This window comes from Alexandromys fortis, unplaced genomic scaffold (assembly GCF_014885135.2).
Source record: "Alexandromys fortis isolate MF-2015 unplaced genomic scaffold, M_Fortis_MF-2015_v1.1 scaffold_13, whole genome shotgun sequence".
NCBI classification, from domain to species: domain Eukaryota; kingdom Metazoa; phylum Chordata; class Mammalia; order Rodentia; family Cricetidae; genus Alexandromys; species Alexandromys fortis.
Window position 1 is genome coordinate 5,703,000 of NW_026067908.1, and position 15,781 is coordinate 5,718,780.

At 50.7% G+C, this 15,781-nt stretch overlaps 1 long non-coding RNA gene across 1 annotated transcript; it reads left to right on the plus strand.

The window, feature by feature from the left end:
• Positions 1–10,859: 10,859 nt before the first annotated feature.
• Positions 10,860–14,393, plus strand: LOC126497879 (uncharacterized). Its single transcript, XR_007590711.1, has 3 exons — positions 10,860–10,956; positions 12,182–12,361; positions 14,126–14,393. It is a non-coding gene; the product is annotated as an uncharacterized lncRNA (long non-coding RNA).
• The last annotated feature ends 1,388 nt before the right edge of the window (positions 14,394–15,781 follow it).

Genomic DNA, 15,781 nt, shown 5'->3' on the forward strand with positions numbered 1-15,781 from the left:
ACCTGCTCTCCGTTGGTTTGGGGGTCCCAGTTTGGGCTTCTACTGCAGTGGAAAGGTCACCACAGTGAAACCCCCTGTCCTGTCCTGACGACTCTGAGGACTGGACTCGGGGAGCTGACCTGTCCCCCTGCCATGCACCTATCCAGGGCCTGCCTCAGAAACGTCTTCTGGGACATGCTCTCCTCCCCCTTCATGTAACACAAGAGAGTTGAGGCCCAGAGTGAGAAAGGAATTTCCTCGGATCACACAGCAGAAGAGGGCACAGTGGGGACCAGTTTCTGCAGGTTGAGACAGGAGGATCAAGAATTTCAGGCCAGCTTGGGCTACGTAGAGTGACACTATCTCAAAATATATAAACGAACCATAACAAAACAAAATGAGAAAAACAAATGAACAAACAGGAAACACATCAAAACAAAAACCAATCCTGAGATCCCGATGAATGAATGACATGCTCCTGGCTAGGAGCCTGGAGAGCCTGTGCTAGTTCCAGAGTAGCCCCCAGCCCAAGCTCAGCCAGGTCACATGACTACGGTCTCCTCAGGACACCTTATGCCCTCCCCCTTTCCTTCCCGAAAGAAGGTTCGGGAAAGAAAGGTTCCGAAAGAAGGCCCTGCTCCTTTAAGGCCCCTCCCTTCCTCTCCCCTGGAAGGCATCCCTGGAGAACTGGGCTAGAACTGGGGAAGGTAGCTGGTCCCAGCTGTGGGCCTGGTAGGTCCCAAGACTCAGGGAATAAACTGCACCGGACAAAGAATGTCAAATGTCCCTTTTGTTCTGGGGTGGGGAAAGTGGGGGTGGGAGGGAGAAAGGGGAGGATGGAGCTGCAGCGGCTGGGGAAGGGAAGGATGTAGGTTTGAAGAAAGGAGGCTGGTCACATGGAAAGCTGAGTATGTAATCAGTGTGCAAAAGTCTTTTAGGGTGTGTGGCTGGGTAGGGTCACTTGTCTGGGTTCCCCACTGAAATGGTGAGAACTTTGTGGGTTCAGATCTCACAGCTCATCCCCCTCCTGAGCTATTCTTTCCAGAAAAAAAACCATTTTACAGAGGCCAGAAGCATCAGACAAACAGGAGACACCAGGGCTAGAATCATAATGAAATCTACATTCAAGGCCGGGCCCTCACCACCTATGGGCAAAGGTCCCTCTAAGGCAGAGTGCATCTGGCTCTCCAGCAAGTGAAGTAACCTGCACGTTGGACAGGGTCTGGCCAGCCTGATCTCTGTGCACTCTGATTGAACCTGGGCAACCTATAAGACTCCAAGACCTGAGGACGGAGGACTTTGCAGCACAGGTTGGCCTTGAGCTCAGTATCCCCCTGCCTCAACATCCCCCTGCCTCAACATCCCCCTGCCTCAACATCCCCCTGCCTCAACCTCCAGAGTTCTGGAAAAGAGGTGAGCATCACCACTGCAGGGCTCTTGAAGGAGACTGCCTTTGGCTAATGCCAACAGAACCTTGGAGTGAGAGTCAACCATGTGAATTAGTTTAGAATGACCAAGCTACAATTCTTTTTCATCTCTTTTTTCTTTTTCTTTTTCTTTTTTTTGTTGTTGTTTTTTTTGTTTGTTTTTGTTTTTTTCTAGACAGGTTTTCTCTGTAGCTTTGGAGCCTGTCCTGGAACTAGCTCTTGTAGACCAGGCTGGTCTCGAACTCACAGAGATCCTCCTGCCTCTGCCTCTGCTGGGATTAAAGGCTTGCGCCACCACTGCCTGGCTAAGGCTACGATTCTTGAGTCCAGGCTTTCTCCTATGGAAGATAGAAACTATCTGGCAAGGTGATTGGGGAGGCCGATGAAAGGAATGGGAGCAGAGCAACTGCACAGAGGCAAACCCTTCCCTGCCCCCTCCCTTAGGCTCTTGGGCTTAGGCTCAAACAGACCTATTTCCTGGACAGAGAGGAAGTTAGTTCGGTGGGCAGCAGCGGGGAGGTGGAGAGGACAGGAGGGGAAGGAGAAGGTTTGTCTTTTGGTTGCTCACAGTCCTCCGGCTCCACACTCCAGGCTAACAGCCTGCTCTGGCTCCAGACTGCCCAGGTGAGAGACTAACAGACTCCTCTGCTAAAGACTGAGGAAGACTTAGCCCCAGGCAAAGCAGTAAGGGTAGAGGAGGCCATAAGGTCAGCTGGGAGTCCTTAGCCTCACTCCATGTCACTGGCCACCTGCTGCTCTGTAGGACAATAGAGGCAGGTACGGGAGGTCTTGTCCAGTTCCTCAAGCATTCTGCTTCCTGGAGGGGGCCTGGAAGTCTGGTAGATATAAGTCTAGAAAAACCCTCAACTCTCCCTGGACAGTGCTGGAATCCCAGCACTTGGGAGGCAGAGACAGGCAGATTTCTGAGTTTGAGGCCAGCCTGGTCTCCAGAGCGAGTTCTAGGACAGCCGGAGCTACATAGAGAAACCCTGTCTCTGGCACCCCCCGCCCCAAAAAAAGCCTCCAACTCTGGGTGTTGGGTCTCTGGGGCCTGCTCCATACACACCCACCCTTCCCCTTCCTGCCTTCCACCAAGGCAGAAAATGAAACCTTCCCAATAAAGAGGGTTTCTTTCGCGTGACTGCTGTCCAAGCTGGCCTGACCCCTGCCTCTCTCACGGAAGAAGCTGACCCCTGAAAACAGGCAAAGCTCAAGACCAGGTTTAATGTCTTGCCTGAATATTCCCAGTCTAGCCTCCCCCTTCTTCCCTGCCCTGCACTTCCTGTCCCCCACCCCATGTTGCCCTATTCCCTCAGGACATGGTAATCTTCCAAGCAGAAGGGATTCTGCCTTCTTTGAGGACCTCTGCTCTGCACCTGCCCACACAGCCTCCCTCTGTCAGCTTCCGAACCTCACCAAGCAGGAGTAGGATTCTGGTAGTCACAGGTACCTGCCTGAGGAGAAGTCACATGGAGAAATGGAAGGAGGGGCCCTGTTTCCCAAGCTGGATCCAGGCTTCTTTCCCAGGCCAACTGGGTGAAATGACTGCAAGGGACCACACCCACCATGTCAGGGGCCTTTCTCTGGTAGGGAGAGGCCCAGAGAAGGCAGCAAACCACTCCAAGTGCCACGCTGAGTCCTAGGGGCTAGGGAACCATAGCAAACACAGGGCGAGCTCTAACCTGCCTGCACGGTGTGCACTCAGAGGTAGAGACGAGAGGGTTGAGAGTTCGAGGCGACCCTGTCTCATGACTAAACACATCAGAAATAAACGCAAGACAAAACAAATAAGAGAATTCTCTCGTGGAGCTCTCCAGTCCTATGGAAACCAGCAGCGCAGGACACAGTCCAGAGCTGCCTCAAGCCTAGCCGTGGGTACTAAGGAAAGCTTCCTGGAAGTGGTGGTTTCTGAAAATTGAGGAGGTCAGGAGCTAGGTAGAAGGGAGCCAGTGGAGGAAGAATGCTCTAAGCAGGGAGTATTTTCCATCTTCTGTCCCATAGGCATCACCTAAGACTTTCCAAAAACTTTCTAATTTACTATTTGATTTTATTTGCATGGGTGTTTTAGTTGTGAGTTGCCATTGGGTTGCTGAGAACCAAACCCAGGTCTTCTGGAAGAGCAACCAGTGCCCTTCACCACCGAGTCATCTCTTCAGCTCCTTATTGGGGACTTTTTTTTATTTTATTGATATTTATTGAGCTCTACATTTTTCTCTGCTCCCCTCCCTGCCTCTCCCCCCCTTCAGTCCTCCCCCCAAGGTCCCCATGCTCCCAATTTACTCAGGAGATCTTGTCTTTTTATACTTTCTACTTCCCATGTAGACTAGATCCATGTACGTCTCTCTTAGTGTCCGCATTGTTGTCTAAATTCTCAGGGATTGTGGTTTGTAGGCTGGCTTTCTTTGCTTTATGTTTAAAAACCACCTATGAGTGAGTACATGTGGTAATTGTCTTTCTGTGTCTGGGTTACCTCACTCAAAATAATGTTTTCTAGCTCCATCCATTTTCCTGCAAAATTCAAGCTGCCGTTATTTTTTTCTGCTGTGTAGTACTCCATTGTGTAAATGTACCACATTTTCCTTAGCCATTATTCGGTCAAGGGGCATTTGGGTTGTTTCCAGGTTCTGGCTATGACAAACAAAGCTGCTATGAACATAGTTGAGCACACATCCTTGTGGCATGATTGAGTATCCTACAGAGCTAGTTCCAGGACAGGCTCCAAAACCACAGAGAAACCCTGTCTTGAAAAACCAAAAAAAAAAAAAAAAAAAAAGGTTGTACATGGATATATACCCAAAAGTGGTATCACTGGGTCTTGAGGAAGGTTGTTTCCTAATTTTTTTGAGAAATCGCCATACTGACATCCAAAAGGGTTGTACCAGCTTGCATTTCCACCAGCAATGCAGAAGTGTTCCCTTTTCCCCACAACCTCACTGGAGACTTTTGACTTTTGAGTGGTAAATATGTTACCTTTGGGTGGTCGGTAAAACACAAGGTCTTTAACAAATTCAGTTCCAAAATCCTGTAGCTCACGCCTTTAATCCTAGCACTTGGTAGGCAGAGGTAAGCAGAGTTCTAAATTTGAGGCCAACTTGGTCTACAGTGGGTGTTTGAACACAGCCAGAGCTATACAGGGAAACCCTGTCTCAACAAAACAAAACAATCAAACAACAAAACAATTCTAATTTAAGTATAACCGATGCTATATTGACAATGCTATATTGGGGACATATTTACAATAAACATTTTTATGGCTTATTGAAGTTCTAATTTAATGGATTGACTTGAAATTTATATTTAAAATCAACATTACATGTTTTATTTTATTTATTATTATTTTTTGAGGGGGTTCGAGACAGGGGTTCTCTGTGTAGCTTTGGACCCTGTCCTGGAGCTTGCTCTGTAGACCAGGCTGGCTTCGAACTCACAGAGATCCACCTGTCTCTGCCTCTAGAGTGCTGGGATTAAAGGTGTGTGCCACCACTGCCCGGCTGCATTTATTATTATTATTAATCATTAATTGTTATTGTGTGTGCGCATGCTCAAGCCAAGCTGTGCATATGAACAGGAAAGGACACCTTGTGGGAGTCAGTTCTCTCATCAGTGTGGGTTCCAGAGATTGAACTCAGGTTATCAGCTTGGAGGCAGGAACCTTTGTCTGCTGAGCCATCTCATACCATCTGCCATTGGTGACCACTGGCAAATTACCTCTCCTTCCCCCGCTCTTGGGTCTTCACCTGTACACTGGGAATGTCCTAGCACTTATCTGGGCAAGGGCAGAAGGACTGAAGTGTGGTGGTAGCCAGAGGAAAGGTTCCAGACACTAAGACACCAAATGTGGACCCACAGGATGAGAGGGAGAGGTGCCAGGCCAGTGCCTAGGCTCTGGGGCTTTCAGATAAGGGTATGGAGGTAGCCTTTCTGGGAAGGATGCTGGCACGTAGGCAGGAAGTGGAGTGACCGTCATTCTAGGTGACTGTGGCTGAGGGTCCACGCAGTAGCACGCAGGTAACCAGGGAATGCATGGGGACAGTATTCAAGGAATGCCGCTGACACGTCATTGGCAGAGCAGGGACAACGTACCTAATGTCATAATGGTAGGAGTTGGAGTGAAATCTTGTCTCCTCCCAGCACCCCACTGCACTCCCCAGTTCTAATGACTATCTCCAGGAGGGGTTCGGAGCCAGTCCCTGCCTGTACCACACAGTGTCTGTCTGCTTCAGCAGCCTTCTCAGACCTTGCTTCTCAGTGCTGGAATTTGACTTTATCTCCCCAGAGGTCACCTTGTCCGCACCCAGCCCTGGGGATGGACATTCCTCACATTCCAAGGCCTTCTCTAGAGAAGGCCAGCCCAGGCTTCCTGCTAGCCTCAGCTCCTCTAGGCCCTTCGTGTCTGTCCTGGGTCTAACCCAGGGCTCTAAGGGTCCACAGTCAAATTCCACTGCTCTCCTTCTAGCAAGATGGTCCTTGGGTAAACTACAGTTCTCTCCTGAATTTCCAGGTCCTGTGGTTCAGCAGAACTCTGATGCTGTAAGGGACTGAATGATGACCTATTATGAAGCTTGCTCCTCCTTAGCCTTCTAGGAGCCTGCTTCCTCCTTTTTTAAATAAACAACAACAACCATTTATTTACTTATTTTTTGTGCCTTGGGTGGGCTGTACTGGAGTGGAGTAAAGTTACATTTGTGCTCCTGCAGAAGTCAGAGGATACTGTGGGTATTATTCTTTTAAAAGCGGGTGGGTGTGTAGACGAACACAGGATAGACGAGACACGCGCAAAAGGAGGAGACAAGACACGCGGCTCCCACGTGGGTGCACTTTAATGGGGGGAAGTGGGACACACAAGGGTAGAAGGGCAAGAGAGAGCGAGACCTCATGGAAGCTCGCTTTTTAACGGGGAGCGCAAGGTTATCTGGGAGAAATGACCTGCACCTGTGCACGCCCGCGTGCGCAGGTATCCGTAATCCAGGAGGAGTCTGGGAGCTGTAGTTTTCAAGAGGAACAACAGTGGGAAACTGGTTCTTCCTTCACCTGGATCTTGATGGTCAAACTCAGGTTGTCAGGCTTGGCAGCAAGAAACCTTACCCACCGAGCCGCCTCGCCAGTCCTGTTTTTATCTTATGTGTTTGAGTATTTGTCTGCATGTATGTGTGTGCATCACATGTGTGTCTGTTGCTCATACACCAGTGTGGGTTGGATGCTGTGGAACGGAAGTCACGGTTGGTGACCAACATGCCAGTGCTGGGAACTGAACATCCAGTCCGTACTCTTGACCACTGAGCCGGCTCTCCAGCCTAGCCTGGCCCTTTATTTTATTTTGAGACAAAGTCAAAGTCTCATTAATTATGTAGCCTAGGATGCCCTCAAATTCATGGTAATCCACCTCAGTCTCAGGAGTGCTGAGACCACATGCGGTGAGCGACTATGTCCGCTTGTTTCCACAGCAACACCTCTTAGTGCAGTGGGGGTTGGGGGAGGGGGAGGGGGCAGCACACGTGTGAGTGTGAGGTCCGTGAGGTGGAGTGTGTGGTCTGTGAGGTGGCAGATTAGGAGGCTTCGAAATTCCACTCTCTCTAAGCTAGCAGACTCTAACCGTGCCTGCAGGCAATTATCTGAGGAGTCCTTGCAGAGGGACTACGGCTTCAGCCCCTGTGACGTGTTTCTTAGAAAGGAGTAGCTCTGCTGGGAGCAAGGTGAGGAGTCTGCAGGCCAGGCAATTGGGCCCCTACTCTGAACATGAGTATGTAGGGTTCCCCTACGCCATTTTTTAGCTTCACCTCTCCCTGTAAGGTTAGTATGGGTGGGGCACAGCAGAGAGTATGTTCCCTGAGCTCTGGCTCTCAGTGGATCACATTCTAGGGACCTGGGCTCTGGAATTCTTGGCCTGGTGGAGGGCCTGCCCAAGAAGGCCCCAGGAGCAGCTGTGGGAGGCCACTTTTGCCTGTAGATCCCAGATTCCTACCTCTGGAAATACCTGTCCCTGCAGCTTGGGGAGATCCTGGAATGGGCCTTTCATGGCCAGAGCTCATTTTTAGGGGTTTTGTGTCCACTCCCCGATTTGGCTCCCTTTCCTGTGAGAGCATTTCCAGGAGGGTGCTGAGGCCCAGGGACAGGCCAGTCAACAAAACAATCTTCTGAGCTCCTCCACGCATCCTTCACCCTAGGCAATCCCCTAAAATCTCAGGCAACTTGAAAGAGTTCATAACATGTGTAGAATGTAGGTTGGAATCCTTGAGTTCTTTGGTTGGTTTTGGGTTTTTCAAGACAGGGTTTCTGTGTGTAGCCCTGGCTGTCCTGGACTCTGTAGACCAGGCTGGCCTCGAACTCAGAAATCCACCTACTTTAGTCTCCTTAGTGCTGGGATTAAAGGGGTGCATCATTACCCAGCAGCCTTTTGTCTGTTATTTATTTATTTATTTTTTTTTTTTTAAGATTTTCCTATTTTTATGTTCTGGGTGTTTTGCCTGCAGGAATGCATGTGCACTGCCGGTAGAGGCCAGAAGAGGGTGCTAAATCCCTTGGACTTGGAGTTACAGATGGTTGTGAGCTCTTGAGTGGCTGCTGGGAATTCTGACTCTGATCCTCTGAGAGAGCTCCAAATGCTCTTAAGTGCTGAGCCATCATCTCTCAAGCCCCAAGTTTCTATCCCTGGTTTCACCGGGTATCCAGCCAGGGACACAGGATTTGGTCATGAAAGGTGATTCTCTTCTCTGGGAAGGGGCTGGTAGATTGGTACGCTGGTCAGGGCACCTACCACTGCACACTCTCCATTGCACACTCTCCACTGCACACACTGCACTGCACACTCTGCACTGCAACTCTCCACTGCACACTCTGCACTGCACACTCTCCATTGCACACTCTCCACTGCACACTCTGCACTGCACACTCTGCACTGCAACTCTGCACTGCACACTCTCCACTGCAACTCTGCACTGCACACTCTGCACTGCACACTCTGCACTGCAACTCTGCACTGCACACTCTCCACTGCACACTCTGCACTGCACACTCTGGAGCAGCTCTAGGGCTCTGAGAGCCCTTGTTACCATCCAGCCCCTGTGGCCTTCCCCTCTGTTTTTTTTCAACATAGGTCTCTCTCACTCTCTCTTTTTAAATTGTTTTTATTGAGCTATATATTATTCTCTGCTCCCCTCCCTGTCTCTCCCCTTGTCTTTTACCCTCTCCCATGATCCCCAGGCTCCTAATTTACTCAGGAGATCTTGTCTTTTTCTACTCCTTATGTAGATTAGATCCATGTATGTTTCTCTTAGGGTCCTCTTTGTTGTCTAGGTTCTCTAGGGTTGTGAGTTATAGGCTGGTTTTTCTTTGCTTTATGTCTAAAAGTCACTTATGAGTGAGTACATATTATATTTGTCTTTCTGGGTCTGGGTTACCTCACTCAATATGATGCTTTCTAGAACCGTCTATTTGCCCACAAATTTTAAGATGCCATTATTTTTTTTCCCACTGTGTAGTACTGTATCGTGTAAAGATACCACATTTTCTTTGTCCATTTAGGTTGTTTCCTGGTTCTGGCTATGACAAACAATGCTGCTATGAACATAGCTGACCACATGTCCTTGTGGTATGATTGAGCATCTTTCGGGTATATATCCAAAAGTGGTATCCGATTTGCAAACTGGCTAACACCCACACTACACAATTGCTTCTCACTGTCAGAGCTTCACCCCGCTTCTCACCCTGGACCACAGACCCACCTCCTACTCTGAAATGCTCCCGGTGCAATCAAAACACCTGAGATTCGTAGTCACTGCCCTGCTGTGGTCCTCTGCAGGAGCAGCTCTGGGTTCTGCCCTTACTGTCCCTGAACCTGCCTTGCTTGAGCCTTATCTCTCAGACCACACTTATCCCAGCTATTCCACAATCAACCACACCACCATGCCCTGCTAAGCCCAGGAGCTCTCTAACCCCTGGTCCCTCTAACCATTACACAGTCCCCAAGCTCTTCCGTGTGGCTGTCAAATCCGGGTGAGCACAGTCTCCCCAGTTTGCCTCCCGTGTTTTACCTCCTTTCCTTTCCCACGGTGTCCCCTCTTGCTCTGACTTCTGATTACTATTCCTAAAGCCCAACCCGCATTGCCCCAGGCTGGGTCAGACCCTTTAACTTTGGCCTGTCCTGTCCACTGGTGGCCTTCCCGAAGAACAGTAGCTGGTATTTATTAATGCTCCCTTACAGATCCAGCTACTACTCCTCACAACCATTCCAGGAGCCGGGTTCTATGACCACCATTGTTTCACATGGTAACAGACTAAGTTTACACTTCTTGGGGGCCTAGATCCCAGGTCTACAGTCTCCAGAAAGCTACCCCCTGACATAGCACTGAACTGTTCCTTGCGGCCTTCTGCAACACTGGATTGGTCTGGGGGAAGTGTTTCTGCCTTCTGCGTTGAAGGTTAAGCCAGGTGGCTTCTGATCCACTTCTCGAGCCCAGCAGTTAGTCATCTTGGTGGTACCGGGAGGTGCGGGCACCTGGCGCTGTTGCCCGGGGCTCTGGTCGCCTGTGGGGCTACTATGTATGCCCCCGGAGAGCAGGCGGGTCCCCAGGAGAGAAAGCCTCAGGCCGCCCAGCTGGGGTGGGCTGGGGGCCAGATGGACCGCTCTGCGGTGGGGAGGCTGGGGCCGCCAGGCAGCGTGTTGCCATGGGGACCGGGGGCGGCTGCCCCGCCCCTGTGGGCGGGGGAGCAGGTGGCTGGACGGTGTGCGGGCTGGGGGGAGGGGTCGGAAGGGGCCCGCGTGGGTCGTAGCTAGCTCCCCTGCGGCTCCTTCCTCCTCTAGCAGTGAGGAGTCTGGGCCTGGGACTGTAGCTGGGGCACTGGTTTCCAATGACCTCCGGTTCTCTAGGCAGCTCTTCACCTTCATCTTCCTCCCTATCCTCAGTTTCCCCAGCTGTAACTGGAGGAACTGGACTAGGAGATTCCTTGGACACAACCCTCCTCCCTCTTTTATTTTTGAGAAAGGGTCTCACCATGTAACTCTGGCTGGCCTGGAACTCACTATACAGGCCAGGCTGCCCTCAAACCCAGAGATCCTTCTGCCTCGGCTTTCCAAGTGCTGGGATTAACGGTGTACCACCACATACAGATTGAAGGCATTTTTAACTACACAGTGAGTTGTTGGTGGGTCAGGGCTACAGAAGACCCCATCTCAAACAAGCAAACAAACAAACAAACAAACAAGGGCAGGGCTATTTTTTGTCGCCCCGGGACAAGGTTTGGAGGACTGAAGCCTGGTGTAGGGTAATTCTAGTCTTTTGATAGATGGAGGCATTTCCTCAACAAATGATGCCTTCCACAAGACCCAGCACCAGGCAGTTTTCCTCCAGAAAGCTGGTAGACACTCAGCACCTAATGCCTCTTTTAGACATCACCGGCGAGGGGCCTGTCTAAGGTCACAAACTGGGGAGGAGTTGGAAGCAGGCTGAGATAGCTGGCCTCCAGGGCATCACACCCTCACCCTCTGGTGGAGCAGAAACTGCCAGGGAAGCTGCCCTGAGAAGATGCCCCTAAAGTTCCAACTACCAAGGGGGTAAGAAAATTGCTTCAGGGCACAGAACTGGGGCGAGGCTCAGGCTCCCACAGAGACGACAGTTGCTGTCCTGCTCCCCACCTCCCATCTCCATCAGTGATGTGACAGTTTTGGCTCTGTCAGCCTTGGAAGGTGGAATCTTCCCCATGAAGCCAGGGAGAGAGGAGAGCTGGGGCCCTACCCAGTCTGCGTCTTTCCTCAGGGTACCCCAGCTCCCCTTCCCACGCTTTCCACATCCCTGACTGCGGCTTGTGAGGGGGATCTGAGCATAGCAGCCTTTCTTTCTCCTAGGTACTGCAGGCGCTGGGGACCGGTGGGTGCTGGATCCTAGCTGATGATAAGAGGTGCCTTCTGACTGAGGTGGATGGAGGGCAAGGACTCAGGAGGAGGATCTGTGCCTTTAAGGTGCAGCCTGCTGCAAGAGCAGGGCATAGACGGACACACACACACACACTCACACACACCAGTCTCTTGTACAGCCATGCAGTCACACAGCCATACACACACTTCCAAGCTCTGTTTTCTCTCCCCATCCCCCTACACACTCCCCCCTTCTCTTTCCCTCTCTCTCTCCCTACACACACACACACACACACACACACACACACACACACACACACACACAGAGCGGCATTCGCAGAGGCAGCTCTCCCTCACCAGCTTTCCCCAAGGTCTAGTTTTCAACAACAGGAGCAAGGGGAGGAAGAACAGGGCAAAGAGCTCTGACCTAGAAATGGGCTTGGCCCCCTCCTATGCCTCTGGCCTAGGAAAGGGGGCTTGTTTTTCAATTTGGCAGGCCTGCCTGGGGTCAAGGCTGCAGGGGGGTAGAGGGCCTGCTCAGGAGACTGGGAGGGAGGACAGGTTTTGGGAGAGAGAGGGAGAGGTTGCTTGGCCATGGGCCCAGCCTGTTGGACACAGACCCAAGAATTGGAGGGGGCCTCCCCCACTCACGAAGAAAAAGAAATGAGGTTCACTTCCAGCACAAAGAAAACAGGCTTGGGGACAAAAGTGGTTATAATTGAGGCTTGGCCACAGAAGGATGGACCAGTGACCTTTTGACTCCTGAGGCCTGCCCTAGGGGGGCCTAGGTTCTTACAGATCATTCTATACATTTAGTCAAATCCTGGGCTAGAATTTGTTTTTCAGTCCTGGGGATCAGGTCCAGGACCCTTTGAATGCTAAGCAACCATTTCCTTTCTCTTATCACGCTGGGGATGGAAACCAGGGCCTTATGGGTACTAGACAAGTGTTCTACCGAGCTACCTCTCAAAACGCAGTACAGCATCTCAGCCCAGACTGCTTCAGTCACACTCCGCAGAATCAAAGACGGCATACTTCAGTGGGCGTCTAGGTGGCATCAGTTCTGATCCCTTTGGGAGCTGTTGCAAGTCCCCTCCTCCTGCAGGTAAGATGCCTAGGAAGAGCTGTCAGGACAGGGAAAACAGATCTTACACCAGACACCTGGTCCTTACTAAGGTCCTAATGTAGGTTGTGCTCTAGTTACGGCTACACAGCCTCCTGTCCCCTTGCCTGTGCTCCGTAAACTTCCCTTTCTAACCAGCCTAACGTGATGCCTACAGTCCAGAATCCCCAGCACATGAGAGCCTGTGGCTGGAGGAGCGTGGAGTTCTAGGATAGCCTGGGCTACACAGTGAGAGAGAGACCCTGTGACAGGATGGAATTCTTCTTTCTTGAAGATGCTGTGATCAACTTCTCCCTCTCTCTCTATCCTTTCAGTCCCTCCTTTTCATGTTTCTCTGACCACACTTGGTCTCATAGCTGAGGCGTGAGAAAGGGGGACTCCTATTCATGCTTCAAAGCATGGCACTTACCCTACCCAAGGCCCTCGGACAAGATGATCAGCAAGTATCTAGGCTTCCTGTGTTTTCTGTAGTGGGAACATTTGCATAACGTAATTAGCAAGTGTGCACCTGAGTTGCACATGTTGCTTTTCTCACTTGATATCACCTTTTTATTCACTAAGCCCTGTCTGCCTACGTGGTAGGGATTAGGCTAGCTGTGTGATACACAGAATGAGCTCAATGAAATCGGCTAGCTACTCCAGCTGGACATTAACCAGGAGCTGAAGCCCAGAATCTGGTATATGATCTCTGCTTTTGAGCCGGGCGATGGGGCCACATGCCTTTAATCCCAGCACTCGGGAGGCAGAGGCAGGAGGATCTCTGTGAATTCGAGGTTAGCCTGGTCTACAAGAGTTAGTTCGAGGACAGACCCCCCAAAGCTACAGAGAAAACCTGTCTCGAAAAACAAAAACAAACACACAAAGATCTCTGCTTTCTCTGGTTTCTGACGATTTTTTTGTTTGTTGTTCTTCGAGACAGGGTTTCTCTGTGTTACCTGGCTGTCCTGGAACTCACTCTGTAGACCAGGCTGTCCTCAGAGAACCTCCTGCCTCTGCCTCCCAAGTACTGGGATTAAAGACATGTGCCACCACTGCCCAGTTCATCTGACAACTCTTAATTAACACCTGATGTACAGAAAGAATGGACCTATGAAATCTCCGAGAAATCTGACTGATGCCACCACAGTGCCTGCTGGAGTGTGCCCTCTTCAATTCTGTAGGATTCTACTGAGCACTGTCTAGACCTGGACCCTGTGCTGGGTACCCAGATGAAACAGACACCATGTCCATCCCCGGGGACCATGGATACGAAAACACAAGTGATGACTTAGGTGCCTGGGGTTGGGATGGTAAGAAGACAAAGATCAGAAGCTTCAGCCCAAGTTGGGAGGGCAAGTGCCAGGAAGTGGGACAGGAACCTTGGGGAGGAAGTGGGAAGCAGCCAAGTAGCCTGGAAACGCGGATGGGTTTGAGCCCTGCAGAACTGGAGTGACGCAGGTGGGATTGGCGACATACCTATGTCTTTGTCTTCAGTAGCCTTCCTCCTGAAATGGGGTAAGATTAGTGGATCTGCAAGGGCCTCCCGACAGCTGCTCTCCACTGTCTCCAGTACCAGAGTTCTCTCCCTAGAGTCTACCCTAGAATCAGCCACAAGAGACTGGTATGGGTCGGATATGACTCAGTGGCAGAGTGCTTACCCAGCGTGCATGAGGCCGTGGGTTCAATCCCTGCACTAGAAAAATAAAAAGAGGATGGTCCTGATTCAGCCTTTCTGTCTGAGGGTTCCTTCTTCATCTCCCTTCACAGAGAGGCAGCAAAGGGCAAGCAGCTGGCGGTGAAACTGTTGAAGGTAACTCCTTGGAACATAAGGCCCACTCTGCCATTACAGCCCCTGGAAATGCTCCTCCTACTACAGACAGCAGCACCTGGACGACTCCAAGCCTGCTTCCTATGGAATAATTGATTTCAGGACCGGAGAGTTAGTGTAAGAAACCCACCATGGTGTGTGTATGCGTGCGTGCGTGTGTGCGTATTCCCATGTGTGACTGTGGATGCATTATGTGCCACAGCACACTTGTGGAAGTCAGAGGGCAGGCTCAGTATCGCCCCCCACTTGCCTTTCTCCATGTTTGAGAAAGGCTGTCTTGTCTACCATTGCGTGCACCAAGCTAGCTGTCCCATGAGCTTCTGAGGATTCTCCATTTCTTACCTCTACCACAATGGGGTTACTGACACATGTCTTTGGCTTTGCATGAGTTCTGGGGATCTGAACCAGGTCCTTATGTTTGCACAGCAAATGCTTACCCGCTAAGCAGTCTACCTAGCTCTTGGGTTGGTTTTTTTTTTTGGGGGGGGCAGGATTCAAGTAACCAGGCTGGCCTCTAACCCACTGTCTAATTAAGAATGAGTTGGTACTCAGTGCCAGGTAGTACAGGGAGGCAGAAGCAGAGAGACCTCTGTGAGTTTGAGGCCAGGCTGGTCTCCATGGTCTCCATGGAGTTCCAAGATCCCCAGGGCTACACAGAGAGACGCTGTCTCAAAGTAACAAAACAAAAAGAATGGATTTGGTCTCTGCCTCTCCTGCTTCCATGTATCTCCTTAGTGAGGGATTATAGGTTGTGCCACCACCGGGGCTCCTCTGGGGTTTGTCACATCTGTTTACACTGTCTACTTAGTTGCCCCCCCCCCCTCCTTTCTCCTTTCCGTCTCTTTCTCTCTGCTGCCCAGGCTGGCCTTTTTAGGCTCAAGCAAAGCTCCTGCCTCAGCGTACCAACTGCCTGGGATTAGTAGGTCCAGGCTACCATACTTGGTGACTTATAGTGTTTTCCTTGAATTAGTTGAGTTTTGCAAAACTTCATTTGACAAAGAAACTGCATCAGCCCTCGAAATGGAAAACCAGCATGACTTTCCAAAAAAACAGAAGGCAAAGATAAAAATAAATTCAAGGAAAACTGAACCAATTCTAGCTTAGATGTTCATGCCTGCAAGGAGGGCTCTCTCTTTGCCATACAGACAAGAGTCACCAGGGTAGGAAAGGTGGTATCACCGGGTGTGGTGGCCAATGCCTGTAACCCCGGCACCCAGGAAGCTGAATGTTCATGGCTGACTGCAGATACGTAGCAGGACTGTGTCACCACAGCACCCCTAAACTGAGCCCTCGTCCCCTAAACTTAATTGAAGAAACAATGTAAAAGAATTTAGGCTGGCGAGATGGCTCACTAGGTAAAACCGCTTGCTGTCAAGTCTGACCCCCTGACCGTCGAATCGAATCCCATTGCAGGAGAGAAGTGACTGTTGGGTGTCAACTCTGACCTCCACAAGTGTGTCCCCACACATCCCAAGTGAAAATGAAAAATAAACAAAAAGAAGAACTTCTGTTTTCTTTCTGTGGTGCCAGAGACAGAACCGAGGGTCTTCTGCAAGCTTTGTGCAGCGCTCGGCCACTGGCTCTCTGTGTCTCCA